The sequence below is a fragment of the Mesoplodon mirus genome (genome assembly GCF_964341445.2).
Source record: "Mesoplodon mirus genome assembly, chromosome: 10".
In the NCBI taxonomy this organism is placed as follows: Eukaryota; Metazoa; Chordata; class Mammalia; order Artiodactyla; family Ziphiidae; genus Mesoplodon; species Mesoplodon mirus.
The window spans coordinates 8700625-8717155 of NC_138986.1; positions in this window are offsets into that span (position 1 = coordinate 8700625).

The window sequence follows — 16531 nt, forward strand, 5'->3', positions numbered from 1 at the left end:
AATCTCATTATAACTGAATCTTTTATTTCTCTCTTTAGTTTTATACGTTTCTGCTTCATGCATTTTGAAACATTTTCATTAGGCATATACACATTTAGGATTCTTAGGTGCAACCGATTGCTTTGATTAATTGATCCTTTATCATTATAAAGCTTCCATATTTTTCTTCAGTAATACTCCTTGTCTTGAAGTCTTCTTTGTGTTATATTAATATAATCACACCAGCTTTTTTATACTTACTGATTGCATAGTGTAACTTTTCCATCCTTTTGCTTTCAACTTGTCTCTATGTATTTGAAGTATGTCTCTTCTATACAGCATATAGTTGTCTTCCTTTTTTCCAGTCTGAAAACCTGTAGATTTTAATTGAAGTTTTTAATCCATTTATATTTAGTGTAATTATTGTATAGTTCAGTGTAAGTAAGTCTACACATCTATTGATATGATCAGATTTAAGTCTACCATCTTCCTATTTGTATTCTAGTTGTGCCACCTGTGTTTTGTTTTGGTTTGGTTTTTTGTTCCTCCATTCCTCCTTTCCGGCCTTCTTCTCAGTTAATCAAATATTTTTTAGTATTCCATTTTAATTCCTTTCTTGTCTTTTTAGCTGTACCTCTTTATTTATTTAGTGGTTATTCTGAGATTACAATATTTATGCTTATCTCACAGTCCACTTAGAGTTAATATTGTCATTTCACATAAAATCTAAGACCCTTATAAGAGTAGAATGTCTGTTTAAGTCTTCTGCCCATTTTTTGATTGGGTTGGTTTTTTTTTTTATAAGTTTATTTCACTTATTTTAGTTTTGGCTGCTCTGTGTCTTTGTCACTGCATGCGGGCTTTCTCTAGTTGTGGCGAGCGGGGGCTACTCTTCATTGCAGTGCATGGGCTTCTTATTGTGGTGGCTTCTCTCGTTGTGGAGCATGGGCTCTAGGTGCATGGGCTTCAGTTGTAGCTTGTGGGCTCTAGAGTGCAGGCTCAGTAGTTGTGGCACATGGGCTTAGTTGCTCCACAGCATATGGGATCTTCCCGGATCAGGGCTCGAACCCATGTGCCCTGCATTGACAGGCGGATTCTTAACCACTGTACCACCAGGGAAGCCCAGTTGCTCTTTTTTTTAATCTTGAGCTGTATGAGCTGTTTGTATATTTTGGAAATTAATCCCTTGTCAGTTGCATCATTTGCAAATATTTTCTCCTAATCTGTAGGTTGTCTTTTCATTCTGTTTATGTTTCCTTTGCTGTGCAAAAGCTTTTAAGTTTAATTAGGTCCCACTTGTTTATTTTTGGTTTTATTTCCATTACTCTAGGAGATGGATCCAAAAATATATTGCTGCAATTTATGTCAAAGAGTGTTCTGCCTATGTTTTCCTTTAGGCGTTGTATCTTGTATCTGGTCTTACATTTAGGCCTGTAATCCATTTTGATTTTATTTTTGTATATGGTGTTAGAGAATGTTCTAATTTCATTCTTTTACATGTTGCTGTCCGGTTTTCCCAGCACTAGTGATTGAAGAGATTGTCTTTTCTCCATAGTATATTCTTGCCTCCTTTGTCATAGATTAATTGACCATAGGTGCGTGGGTTTACTTCTGGGCTTTCCATCCTGTTCCATTGATCTATATTTCTGTTTTTGTGCCAGTACCATGCTGTTTTGATTACTGTAGCTTTGTAGTATAGTCTGAAGTCAGGGAGTCTGATTCCTCCAGCTCTGGTTTTCTTTCTCAAGTTTGCTTTGGCTATTCAGGGTCTTTTGTGTTTCCATACAAATTAAAAAAAAAATTTGTTCTAGTCCTGTGAAAAATGCCATTGGTAGTATGATAGGGATTGTATTGAACCTGTAGATTGCCTTGGGTAGTATAGTCATTTTGACAGTATTCTTTCTTCCAATACAAGAACACAGTATATCTTTCCATCTGTTTGTGTCATCTTTCATTTCTTTCATCAACATCTTAGAGTTTTCAGAGCACAGGTCTTTTGCCTCCTTAGCCCGATTTATTCCTAGGTATATTATTCTTTTTGATGGGATGGTAAATGAGATTGTTTCCTTAATTTCTCCTTCTGATCTTTCATTGTTAGTGTATAGAAATGCAACAGATTTCTGTGTGTTAATTTTGTATCCTGCAACTTTACCAAATTCATTGATGAGCTCTAGTAGTTTTCTGGTAGCTTCTTCAGGATTTTCTATGTCTAGTATCATGTTATCTGCAAACAGTGACAGTTTTACTTCTTTTCCAGTTTGGATTTCTTTTATTTCTTTTTCTTCTCTGATTGCTGTGGCTAGGACTTCCAAAACTATGTTGAATAAAAATGGTGAAAGTGGACATCCTTGTCTTGTTCCTGATCTTAGGGGAAATTCTTTCAGCTTTTCACTGTTAGTATGATGATAGCTGTGGGTTTGTCATATATGGCCTTTATTATGCCCACTTATGGAGAATTTTTATTACGCCCACTTTTGTCATATATGGCCTTTTTCTGTGCCCACTTTCTGGAGAATTTTTATCATAAATGGGTGCTGAATTTTGTCAAAAGCTTTCTCTGCATCTATTGAGATGATCATATGGTTTTTATTCTTCAATTTGTTAATGTGGTGTATCACAGATTGATTTGCAGATATTGAAAAAATCCTTGCATCCCTGGGATAAATCCCACTTGGTCATGGTGTATGATCCTTTGAATGTATTGTTGGATTTGGTTTGCTAGTATTTTGTTGAGAATTTTTGCATCTATGTTAATCAGTGATATTGGCCTTTAATTCTCTTTTTTTGTGGTATCTTTGTCTGGTTTTTGTATCAGGGTGATTATGGTCTCACAGAATGAGTTTGGGAGTGTTCCTTCCTCTGCAACTTTTTGGAATAATTTCAGAGAGATAGGTGTTAACTCTTCTCTAAATGTTTGGTAGAATTCACCTGTGAAGCCATCTGGTCCTGGACTTCTGTTGTTGGGAGTTTTTTAATCACAGATTCAATTTCAGGCTTGTAATTGGTCTGTTTATGTTTTCTATTTCTTCCTGGTTTAGTCTTGGGAGATTGTACCTTTCTAAGAATTTGTCCACTTCTTCTAGGTTGTCCATTTTATTGGCATATAGTTGCTTGTAGTGGTCTCTTATGGTCCTTTGTATTTCTGTGGTGTCAGTTGTAACTTCTCCTTTTTTATTTCTAATTTTATTGATTTGGGCCCTCTCCCTTTTTTTCTTGATGTGTCTGGCTAAAAGTTTGTCAATTTTGTTTATCTTTTCAAAGAACTAGCTTTTAGTTTCTTTGATCTTTTCTATTGTTCTCTTAGTCTCTATTTCATTTATTTCTGCTCTGATCTTTATGACTTCTTTCTTTCTACTAACTTTGGGTTTTGTTTTTTCTTTTTTCTCTAGTTTCTTTGGGTGTAAAGCTAGGATTTTTATTTGAGATTTTTGTTGTTCCTGAGGTAAGCTTGTATCATATAAACTTCCCTCTTAGAACTGCTTTTGCTGTGTCCCATAGGTTTTGGATCATCCCATTTTCATTTTCATTTGTCTCTAGGTATTTTTAAAATTTCCTCTTTGGCTTCTTTGGTGACCCATTGATTGTTTAGTGTTACTCTGTTGTGGTTTTTTTTTTATATTTATTTATTTTCTTTATTATTATTTTTTTTGGTAGCGTCAGGTCTTAGTTGCTGCATGCGGGATCTTTTGTTGCCACGCGTGGGCTCTTCATTGTGGCTCATGGGCTTCTCTCTAGTTGTGGCATGTGGGTTTTCTCTCTCTAGTTGTGGTGCGTGGGCTCTGTAGTTTGCGGCATGTGGGCTCTCTCGAGGTACACAAGCTCAGTAGTTGTGGCACACGGGCTTAGTTGCCCCGTGGCATGTGGGACCTTAGTTCCCTGATCAGGAAGCAAACCCGCGTCCCCTGCATTGGAAGGTGGATTCTTTACCACTGGACCACCAGGGAAGTCCCAGTGTTACTCTGTTTTTGAAGGTCATTTTTATTAAACTATACCATAACAACATGTTCTAACACAACACCAACATGTGTTTACTGACTGCTTTGAAGATTCTTTAGACCTGAGACTGCTCCAGTAGAACCAAGACAGAACATTGAATTTGTATATTAGAAAGCCCATAGCTAACTTTAGAACAAAATTGGGTTCAAGAAGTTAGCCAGGGCCTTCCCTGGTGGTGCAGTGGCTAAGAATCTGCCTGCCAATGCAGGGGACACAGGTTCGAGCCCTGGTCTGGGAAGATGCCACATGCCGCAGAGCAACTAAGCCCATGCACCACAACTACTGAGTCTGTGCTCTAGAGCCTGCGAGCCACAACTACTGAGCCCACATGCCACAACTACTGAAGCCCGTGCACCTAGAGCCTGTGCTCTGCAACAAGAGAAGCCACCACAATGAGAAGCCCGTGCACTGCAACAAAGAGTAGCCCCTGCTCACCACAAGTAGAGAAGACCTGCAGGCAGCAATGAAGACCCAATGCAGCCAAAAATAAATAAATAAATAAGAAGTTAGCCAGGCCAATTCCCATGAATCCTAGTCACTAGTGGTAGGAGGTGGGTAGCACCCAGGGAGTGGATGAAAGTGTCAGGAGAATGAAAGCATCTTCAGAAACATCCCTAGAGTAGAGACCACCACATTTTTTATCTTCTATCCCTATTTTTTAAATGTTTTTTTATTGTGGTAAAAGTCATATAACATAAAACACACTATTTTAACCATATTTAACTGTGAAGTTCAGTGGCACTAAGTACATTCACATTGTTGTCAACTCTCACCATCATCCATCTCTCGAATTTTTCACCTTCCTAAACCAAAACTGTCCCCATTAAACACTAACTCCCCATTCCCCCTCCCCACCGCCTCCAGCCCCTGGCATCTGCCAGCGTGCTTTCTAACTCTATGAATTTGACTATTCTACGTACCTCGTATAAGTGGAATCAAACAGTGTTTGTCTGCACCTAATGTATATTGGAATGCATTTTTAAGGTTAACAGAAGGTAGCTTGTATTCCTATTAATGGGGTTTCCAAAATAATGTTTTATTTTATTATATTCGTTAATATTACCAAATGTCTTATCTCATTATATATATATATATATATAGAGAGAGAGAGAGAGAGAGAAAGAGAGAGAGAAAATGTAATTTAAAATGTTGCATAACTTTTTTTTTAACATCTTTTTGGAGTATAATTGCTTTACAGTGGTGTGTTAGTCTCTGCTGTATAACAAAGTGAATCAGCTGTGTACATATATCCCTATATCTTCTCCCTCTTGCCTCTCCCTCCCACCCTCCCTCTCCCACCCCTCTAGGTGGTCACAAAGCACCGAGCTGATCTCCCTGTGCTCTGTGGCTGCTTCCCATTAGCTATTTCACATTTGGTAGTGTATATATGTCCATGCCACTCTCTCACTTCATCCCAGCTTACCCTTCCCCCTTCCCGTGTCCTCATATCCATTCTCTACATCTGCATCTTTATTCCTGTCCGGTTCTTCAGAACCATTTTTTTTTATTCCATATATATGTGTTAGCATATGGTATTTGTTTTTCTCTTTCTGACTTACTTCACTCTGTATGACAGACTCTAGGTCCATCCACCTCACTACAAATAACTCAATTTCGTTTCTTTTTATGGCTGAGTAATATTCCATTGTATATATGTGCCACGTCTTCTTTATCCATTCATCTGTCCATGGACACTTAGGTTGCTTCCGTGTCCTGGCTACTGTAAATAGAGCTGCAATGAACATTGTGATACATGACTCTTTATTCTTTATTTTTTATTTTATTTATTTTATTTTTGGCTGCGTTGGGTCTTCTTTGCTGCACACAGTCTTTCTCTCGTTGCGGCGAGGGGGGCTACTCTTCGTTGCAGTGTGTGGGCTTCTCATTGCGATGGCTCCTCTTGTTGCAGAGCATGGGTTCTAGGCACAGAGGCTTCAGTAGTTGTGGCACGTGGGCTCAGCAGTTGTGGCTCGTGGGCTCTAGAGTGCAAGCTCAGTAGTTGTAGCGCACGGGCTTAGTTGCTCTGCAGCATGTGGGATCTTCCCGGACCAGGGCTCAAACCTGTGCCCCCTGCATTGGCGGGTGGATTCTCAACCACTGCACCACCAGGGAAGCCCCTACATGACTCTTTTTGAATTATGATTTTCTCAGGGTATATGCCCAGTAGTGGGACTGCTGGGTCACATGGTATTTCTATTTTTAGTTTTTTAAGGAATCTCCATACTCTTCTCCATACTGGCTGTATCAATTTACATTCCCACCAACAGTGCAAGAGGGTTCCCTTTTCTCCACACCCTCTCCAGCATTTACTGTTTGTAGATTTTTTGGTGATGGCCATTCTGACCAGTGTGAGGTGATAACTCATTGTAGTTTTGATTTGCATAAAATGTTGCATAACTTTAAAAATTATTGGTTTAATACTTTATGGTACAGCAATTTGAAGGTCTGGTTTTAAGCTCATTTTATTTCATTACTTGGTTAACTGAAAAAAGTATCTCATGGAGATGAGTAGAGTCAAATGGAAGAAAGATATATATCATTAGCTGTGTTTGTTAAATTACAATACTCATTTATTCATCACATTTAACAACACACAAAAGTTTTGGGGGCTTCCCTGGTGGCACAGTGGTTGAGAGTCCGCCTGCCGATGCAGGGGACACGGGTTCGTGCCCCGGTCCGGGAAGATCCCACATGCTGCAGAGCGGCTAGGCCCGTGAGCCATGGCCGTTGAGCCTGCGTGTCTGGAGCCTGTGCTCCGCAATGGGAGAGGCCACAACAGTGAGAGGCCCGCGTACTGCAAAAAAAAAAAAAAAAAAAAAAAGTTTTGGATTGAAATTCAGCTAGCAAATTTAAATCCTCTCTGATACCCATCACTTGTTCTTGCAAACTAATCAGAGAGTGCTCCATTTTTATAATTTTAATAAATGGTTTGAAAGACTGAAAATTTTAACTTGGAACATTTTAAGCAGGTTAGAAAATTCTGTTTCCAACTTTTGAAGTGGGGAAGTATGAAAAATTTAACAAGTGACACATCATTTTCAGTAACAAAATCACATAATAATAGAAATAGTTCCAAAACAAAGCAGTGCATAAAAATGATCCTCCATGGGGCTTCCCTGGTGGCGCAGTGGTTGAGAGTCCACCTGCCGATGCAGGGGACGTGGGTTCGTGCCCCGGTCCGGGAAGATCCCACGTGCCGTGGAGCGGCTAGGCCCGTGAGCCATGGCTGCTGGGCCTGCGCGTCCAGAGCCTGTGCTCCGCAACGGGAGAGGCCACAGCAGTGAGAAGCCCACGTAATGCAAAAAAAAAAAAAAATGATCCTCCATGGACAAAGGAAATAGTTTAACCTTGAGTATGTTTTATTTTGGTTTCCAAAAGTAGCCACCAGGAACTTGCCATGTCAGAAAGCATTTGTAAATTTGGAACAGTCTTTTTACATAAGAAAACTGTGTATATCATCTTTAATTTTCATAACTCTTTTTAAAAACTTTTCTATGAGAACTAGTGAGCATCTGCGTGGTACAGAAGATTTTCATAGTCATTTCCTATCATTAAAAATCACTATCGGGGCTTCCCTGGTGGCGCAGTGGTTGAGAGTCCGCCTGCCGATGCAGGAGACACAGGTTCGTGCCCTGGTCCGGGAAGATCCCACATGCCGCGGAGCGGCTGGGCCTGTGAGCCAGGGCCGCTGAGCCTGCGCGTCCGGAGCCTGTGCTTCGCAACGGGAGAGGCCACAACAGTGAGAGGCCCGCGTACCGCAAAAAAAAAAAAAAAAAAAAAAAGTCACTATCGGGAATTCCCTGGCCGTCCAGTGGTTAGGACTCGGCACTTTCACTGCCGTGGCCCGGGTTCAGTCCCTGGTCAGGGAACTAAGATCCCGCAAGCCGTGTCATGGCCCAAAAGACAAAAAAAATCACTATAAATAACTCTAGTTCAGATTTTTTTGCTAATACATCTTTATTGAGGTATATTGACATGTAATAAACAGCACATATTTAAGGTGTACAATTTGAGTTTGGACCCATGTACATTCCCACCAGCACAATCAAGATAATGAACACATCCATCATTCTGAAAAGTTTTCTCATGCCCTTGGGAATCCACACATACCCCCATCCTCAGGCAACCACTGATCTGCTTTCTGTCACTGTAGATGTGTTTGCATTGTCTAAAATTTTATAGAAATACAGTATATACTTTTTTTGGTCTGGCTTTCTTTTACACAGCATGATTATTTGGGGATTCACCATGTTATTGCATGTACAATAGCTCATTCTTTTAGTAGTGAGCACTGTTCCATTATTATGGCCACACCTAATTCATTTATCTGTTCATCAGCTGATGGACCGTGGCCTCATTTTCCAGTCCTTACTTGAGATGTGAGCTTCTTATTCCTGTTAAATCAGTCAGTCAAGATCTAGGATGTGGGATGAGAGACAAGCCAGTACTTAGGGCTGATGTCAAGTGTGGCATAATCCTACAGACTCTCCAGTTCAACAAGGACGGGACCAAGCAGCCTGGAGGTTCCTGTGTGAAGAACGTTCTCTGGGAAGAGATGAGCCATCTTTGTGTTTGTCACTGATCCCCAAACTCAGCTGTGAAATTCTCTGGTCCTCTGTGAAGCCGAGCTATTATTTCTTCTAAAACATCTTTATATCCTGAAGGGAAAAGAATGTGTGTGTGTGTGCATGTGTGTGTGTGCGTGTGTGGTGTGTGTGTCACAAAAATGTGAGACTTGCTTAATGAGATTCGTATCAAGAAATGGCTGGCGGGCTTCCCTGGTGGCGCAGTGGTTGCGAGTCCGCTTGCCGATGCAGGGGACACGGGTTCGTGCCCCGGTCCGGGAAAATCCCACATGCCGCGGAGCGGCTGGGCCCGTGAGCTATGGCCGCTGAGTCTGCGCGTCCGGAGCCTGTGCTTCGCAACGGGAGAGGCCACAACGGTGAGAGGCCCGCGTACCGCAAAAAAAAAAAAAAAAAAAAAAGAAATGGCTGGCAAAGTTCCCATGAAAATGCCCTTGCTTGACTTTGCATGACCTATCATGCAGTAACCACTGGGCCCTACATAATGAACCCAGGGTCAGTTCAGAACTCAAATGTATAATTTGACCCAGCTGTTTGATGGTCTACCACAATAAAAGGGTAATCCTCACAGCTCTAAAGCTATTTCTAGCACAGATCCTTACCCCAGCAGTCAAGTCACAGCCAACCATGCCCACATGTTTCCTAAGGGAAAAGCAAAATTAGAAAAGGGCAGTCTCTCCATTTGTTTTAACCTCTCTGATCTAAGATGAATCTACTCATCAGAAGTCTTGTGGGAAAGCCACAGAAGGTCTTCTTTCCCTGGGCAATAATACAGCTTCTAAGTAACGTGCCCTCTCACAACCCAGACCTCCTGGCCATGCTCCGCCCAGGGGGAGGGGGAGAGAGGGGAGGACGGGCTTCAAATGACCTTCAAGGCACACCAAATCATCTTCTGCCCGTTTCTTTCTTTGGACCAAGAATTTAATTGAAAAAGAACTTTAAGTCTAACTGAGTATATGTTTCAGAATTACCTACATTAAAGTGATTGGGGATGGAGAAGAGCCAGTTAGAGATAATGGTACAGCCCACCCATTCTAAAGGTCGACTTGGGCAACAACAACAACAGGCCCTCTGCCTGGGTATGTAGGTTGTGTCTCTGAAACATCTAAGGAAAGGTTGTCAATCTGAGACCATCTTCAAGTTTCTGTAAAACAACCAGGGATGGGCTTCCCTGGTGGCGCAGTGGTTGAGAGTCTGCCTGCCGATGCAGGGGACACGGGTTCGTGCCCCGGTCCGGGAAGATCCCACATGCTGTGGAGTGGCTGGGCCCGTGAGCCATGGCCGCTAAGCCTGCGCTTCCAGAGCCTGTGCTCCGCAACGGGAGAGGCCACAACAGTGAGAGGCCCGCGTACCGAAAAAAAAAACCAACCAGGGATGAGCTTGAGGACCTTGCAAATTCCCTTCCCAGTCTGACATTCTGCAATCTGATGGGAAGAGACTTGGAGAACCAGAAGTAATTCTGCAAGGACATCCTTGTTAAAGGTGTTTCTCAACATTTGTTCCATTTCTGTCTTTAAATCCACATGCAGAATATGTCATCACTCTTTCTTCGCTGCTCCAATAACGTACCGTGTCACCATCTGAAGGTCCTGCCGCCCACTCACTGAGGGCCACGGGCTGTCTTGTTCACCTGTGTGTCTCTAGAATCCAGTGCGGCGCCTGGCACCAAGTGGGGACTCAGTAAAAGTTACTGGGGAGCGACTGAAGAAATTCACTGGATGGATGGATGCACAGTGTGTAGTGCTAGGATCAGGGGGTGGAATAACTCAGGAAGACAGCTGTGGCCCTTTGGGAGGCAGGAAAAGAGGACGGCTCGAATCCAATGAAAAATTAGAGAGAGTTTGGCAGAGACGGAACTGCAACTTCTCCATTGCAATTACTCATGGACCGCCCTGGCTTGAGCCTCTCTATAGCTCTAGGTTTCTTATCCGATGGCCTAGTGTCTGCTAGTCTGAGGGATTTCCTCTGTGCTTCCACCTTTCAGATAAATTACCCTCCAGGACTTAAGCTCCCTGAGCAGGAGTCTTTGTTGTTTTGAGTAGCTTCTAGGTATTGTCCATATATTTATTATGAACACAGTGTATTTCAAGTGTCTAGAACAGTGCCTGGCACCTAATAGATACCCAGTGTATATTTATTGAACGAGTGGATACATTCACAATGAGAAAGCTCACTCTCTGAGTCTGAAGTGAGAACCATTATTTTCTGACCAAGCCAATATTTTTTGTGGTGTAGAGTGGTTGCAAATTTTGAAAACACAAGGCTTAGGTGAACGAGTGACTGCGAACAGGCTCTACAGAGCAAAGCAGTGGGGCAGATGGACCAGCTGCCTGGCTGCCAGGCCCAGCTTTGCCCCTTAGGAGCCACGCGCTCAGAGCCTCCAGGTGCCTCTGACCCCCGCAGCCGTGTGGGCTTAAGGACAGCACCTTCCTCTCAGGGTTTTTATGAGGATTAAGTAAATCAGTAGGCAAAACCCATGCATAAAAGAGCCTGGTACCTCCTGCTAAGTACTATATATGCCGCGTTTATTAGGGTTTTTCTGGATCCCTTGAATTTGCTGAAATTGTATGCAATTATTAGCTGAGAGAAGGGTATTGAATTCTTTTAGCAGCGTGGACCAGGTAGTCCTAAGTGATCATCCAAATGGCTTTACTCCTCCACAGTCCCAAAGGGTCAGCAGGATAGCAGCTCTAATAACTTGAAAACAATGTTTGCAGTTACTACCCTTTCTGCAGAAGCCCAGCGCTGTGGAGATGAATCGAATGCATACATCAAGTTATAATCCAGCAACGGTCTTTATTAAAGCTAAAATATAGCCAAGAATCCCAGCCCGTCACCCTACCCCCGCCGGAAAAAAAAGTCCCCACTGAACCAACTGCTTAGTCTTCACAAGGAAAGGTTTCCCAACCGTCACTGCACTAGGCTGCAGCTCCTATAGGTTCAGGGATTCAGTCCCTGTTGCAGGAACCAAAGTTCTGGGTGCTTTGCTAAATTCCATTTTTGTTCTATAGCCACTTCTCAGATTATGACGCCATGGAGGCAGGGACTGTGTCCTCCGAACCCATCTGTCCTCCGCTTGGCCCTGCACGATCACTACACGGGGGCCCCGCGCCGCACCCGACATTCTCACACAGGAAGCTGCTTAAACTCCGGGCTGCCTTAAAAGGAAACAGGGGCAGAGCACAGAAGCACGAGAGGCCTCCCAGCCAGCGAGCACTGGGAGGGCAGGCAGGCACTAGTCCCACAAGGGGAAGGGGTGGCTTGCTCTGGTTTCAGCCCCAGTGGCCGTCACCAGACCTTGGAGTACAGGGTGTGGTGTTCTGCCTCGCCAAGAATCCTCGGCGCGTTCTGAAAGAAAGAAGTAAGGTGACAGAAAAGAGATTCGTAGACCTAAACTCTGTATAGCTTATATAAGGCTCTATAAAAAGATGCTCACTGGGCTTCCCTGGTGGCACTGTGGTTGAGAGTCCACCTGCCGATGCAGGGGACACAGGTTCGTGCCCCGGTCCGAGAAGATCCCACATGCCACGGAGCGGCTGGGCCCATGAGCCATGGCCGCTGAGCCTGCACATCCGGAGCCTGTGCTCCGCAACGAGAGAGGCCACAACAGGGAGAGGCCCACGTACCACAAAAAAAAAAAAAAAAAAAAAAAAAAAAAAAGATGCTCACTGAGGCAGAAAGCTGCGCACCATCTAGACAACGTCTTCATTTACATGCATTTTGACGGGCATATATAGTGATGATATAGATGACACTTATTGAAAAGGAGAAGTGTTCACTGCATGATCAGTTTTTTTAAAGTGATGAAAACGTGTATTGTGCAATATCACTTCTTAAAAAATGAAATAAGACTCTCCCTATATAGCTTTTTTACCTCAAGTATAAATAGTAACCATATATGTATGTAGTACTTTATTCATTATTTTAGTGGTTTAAATTTAAAAAATTAATAGAATACGTAGCACTTAATGAATTGTTAATGAATATGTATCACTTTTGAAGAAAGAAACAAACTTATTTTAAACTCACAAAACTGCCAAAGAGAGGAAGCCAAGCCAAAGGAATCAGTCTCTTTTTTTTTCATTCTTTCTTTTTTTTTTTTTTGCGGTATGCGGGCCTCTCACTGCTGTGGCCTCTCCCGTTGCGGAGCACAGGCTCCGGACGCGCAGGCTCGGCGGCCATGGCTCACGGGCACAGCCGCTCTGCAGCATGTGGGATCTTCCCGGACCAGGGCACGAACCCGCGTCCCCTGCATCGGCAGGTGGACTCTCAACCACTGCGCTACCAGGGAAGCCCTAGGAATCAGTTTCTGATAGAGGGATTTCAAAACCGAAGCCCTTTCTTTGGGGAGGGGCTGTCTGCCCTAACTCCCTATGTCATGTCACACCTCCGTCCTGTTCCCCACTCACACGGTCAGAGCCCCAGGTGGCATCTTGTTGAGGCATGTGGCTGCCACGTCCCTGCCTAGAGTCCTAGGGTCACCCCTGTGGTGCGTACAAGGGACTTGGTACATTAGTCCATCACCTCTGTATTCAGCAGCCAGCCCCATGCTTGGACTGCTAAGAGGTAACACCCTATAAAAAATAAACATGAAAGAGAAAGAAGCGATTCACTGGGACGACACCCAATACTGACCTTGAGAAAGAGGCCAGTTTCTTCCCAAAGGTAAGTGAGAATGCCTGGAAAAGCGGCCTCTGCTGGGTAGGTATGCGATGCCAACCTTGATCTGTCACAAGCATTATTGAAGAAAGCGCTCTGAGGGCACGTGCCAGCTTTAATTAATAGCTAACCATCCCATATTGGAGATGGTTTTTCCTGCTGTAGTGGAATTTTCCATGAGACTTACTGACAATATTTTATGTCAAATAAATTAGAAACCGAGCTGAAAGGTCCAGGCTGGAATGGGCCAATCAAGAAAGGAAGGCCGAACAGACGTGCGGAGGGCACAGTTTAATGTACCATTACATCCCTGGCGCAGTCAATTACTCAAGTGTGTTAGCAAACATAAGGACTTGAAGGTAACCTCTGAAACACAGAATTCAAGAAAAGTAGGGCATTCTTGGCCCTCGTGTAATTGCTACCTCTGAGGAGAGCAAACCCAACCGCTAAGAGGCAACGCCTGCAAATTCCCTTCCAGTGAATCTTTCCAGGGCCCTAAATTCAAACAGCTGGAATTATCATTCAAGCACCATCCACTTAGCCTTTGAAAATGAGGGATCTGTCTCCTGATGGGAAATGTGCAATTCGTTTCACCAACGGGACACAGTGTTCTGGGCCTCGTTTATTCTCCACATAAACAGCCTTTTTGGAGAATCGTGTGTTTGGCATTTACTACTTAACACAAGTTACAGCAAATTCATTTCTGTCATGAAAAGTTCCAAGTGTACAGAGGAAGTTAAGAAGAATAAAAACCTTATAACAAAACAACCTCTGCTTCCCAAGTTTTCAACTGCAAATAACAAAAAAGGTGGCTTGAAAACATCACTAAATTCCGTTTTAAACATCCACAGCTCATAAGGAGAGACCCAGTCATGGGAAGAGGAAGTAATAAAATAAATAACCGAGCAATGAAAACTTGGTGGCCCAGATGGTGGAGGACGAGTAAATCAGCCTCGTGTCCGGACAGGGAAGCCAAGCACCCGCCCCGCGTCCTTAATCCTGCCTCAAGTGGGGAAAGTGATATGCGGCTCAAATCCCTAGAACTTATAACTACAGGTACTTTAAGAGGAGGAGAAAATCTCTGCATAGTAAAGCCCAGACTCTTGGGCTTCCAAACTGGGTCCCAAACGAGATATCAACGCACTCATACTGGCATGTAAAACTACCCGGCATGCAGCAACCCGGATGGACCAAGAGATGATCATACTAAGTGAAGTAAGCCAGACAGAGAAGGACAAATACCATATGACATCCCTTATACATGGAGTCTAGACAAGTGATACAATTGAATTTATTTACAAAACAGAAATAGAGACATAGAAAACAAACCTATGGTTACCAAAGGAGAAAGGGGTGGACGGATAAATTGGGAATTTGGGGTTAACAGATACACACCACTATATATAAAATAGATAAGCAACAGGACTTACTGTAGAACCCAGGAAACTACATTCAATATCTTGTAATAACATATAATGGAAAAGCATCTGAAAAAGAACATGTATATGCATATGTATATATACATCTAGATATAGATCTGAATCACTTTGCTATACACCTGAAACATCGTAAATCAACCACAGTTCAATTTTTAAAAAAGGAAGCCCCCCCCCAAAAAAATCCATAAAACAAACAAAAAGATACCCAGCAGGTATTTGTATCTCTATTTTCTAAACCAATTAAATATATCTTGGCCCTGAGGCACCAACCTGGCAGAAAATCCATCCTGATGGTACTTTGCGAATTCCCCGTTCTACGTGGCCCTGGGCTCAAGCAGGAAGAGAGGACTGAGGAAGGGCCTGCGGATCTGGGGCTCCTGCCCATGATCCACGTGGTCCTCATGTAGGTCGGTTGTCCACTTCTTCCTGGCTGAGCGTCAGCGTGAAGATCCAAGCCAAGGCTTCCAGGTTGGGCTGGCTACTCTTGGAGGGCACACAACTCAGGTGACCCATCCAAGACATTGTGGGTACACAAGGCACAGTTCTGCCCCAGGGGGGAACCCCACAGGCCTAAACTCAAGCCATCCACCCTCTCTCCAGGGTGTCACACTCCTCTCTTCCTGTCCACGCAGCAGCCTCCTTCCCCTTCACTGGTGGTAGAGAAGGTGCAGGACGATTTCAGCCTCATAACTGCCTTCCCCCAACCAGAGGGGTAATGGGACGCTAGCCCAGATATTACAAACCAGACGCCAGAAGGCAAAATTCTGAGTTGTTTTGCGCCACACTCTTTGCTTTTGTTACTTGCCAACAGACACCCACACAAATCTAGAATTTGCACATAAAAACCCAGCTTCCTATTGTTTATTGAAAACTCAAGTGCTCTGGAAATATCAGGCCCACGTGCCCACATGCCGTTAACTGATTGGAGCTAATGGCTTTTTATGGGACTGTGTGCTCTGCTTTGCCACAGTCTCCACTATGCCCTATTGCTGCCATAAGGCCACTTCACAAACTTACATTACCTACTTGTGAGAATCAGATTTGGCAATCCTTGATCTAGGCCTTAGGACACAAATATGTGGCTGCATTTCTAGGGATAGGAAAAGGAATTCTTTCAGATTTCCCAAAGAACAAGACAAAACATAATGTTTCAATAGCTTATCCTGTTATATACGTACAAATATAATTCCTTTGATGGCAAAGCACAGGAGAAGCTAAACACCAGCAACTTTCCAGTCGCACTTGGCACGCAGCCACTAATTCATCCACGTGTTAAAGAAAAAAATCCTTCTGATACTTGTTAAAATGGTGAGGCAGACTTATTCAGGACTGTTGTGATCTGTACAGGGCCCACTGCAAAGGGGTTTGTAGCAGGGGAGAGACTGGGCTCAACTCCGGATACAAAGAAAAGTGGTCATTTAGAGTCAAAGAGCAGGATGAGGGCAAATAGATGGAAAATTACTAAGAGGAATCATCAAGGGTGAGAGGGGATTTCTGGCTAAAACAACCTACCAGGACTCCTGCTGAAGGCAGGCCAGGCTGACCGGATATCCATCACCTGGGGGTTGAGGGATGAGGAATTTGGCCAGATTTCAGGGGTGGTCAGATATTGAGGGTGGGGTTCTGGTGAGGCTGATGTAAGGCTCCCCAGAGACCGGGCCTCCTTGCAAAGGCGCTCAGAGGAGCCTGACTAGAGTGCGGCCCGGGAGAGCCCTGGTCCTGCCTCCTCTCCTCAGAGACAGCCCCCGCCCTCCCAAAGCCCAGAAGGCCTGTCACCGGCTGGCAGTGTCTATAAAATGCCAGCCTTTCCTCCCACAGTTCAAGGAGCTGTGACTAAAATTTCCTTGGGGCAAATCCCCCAAACAGCAGGGATTG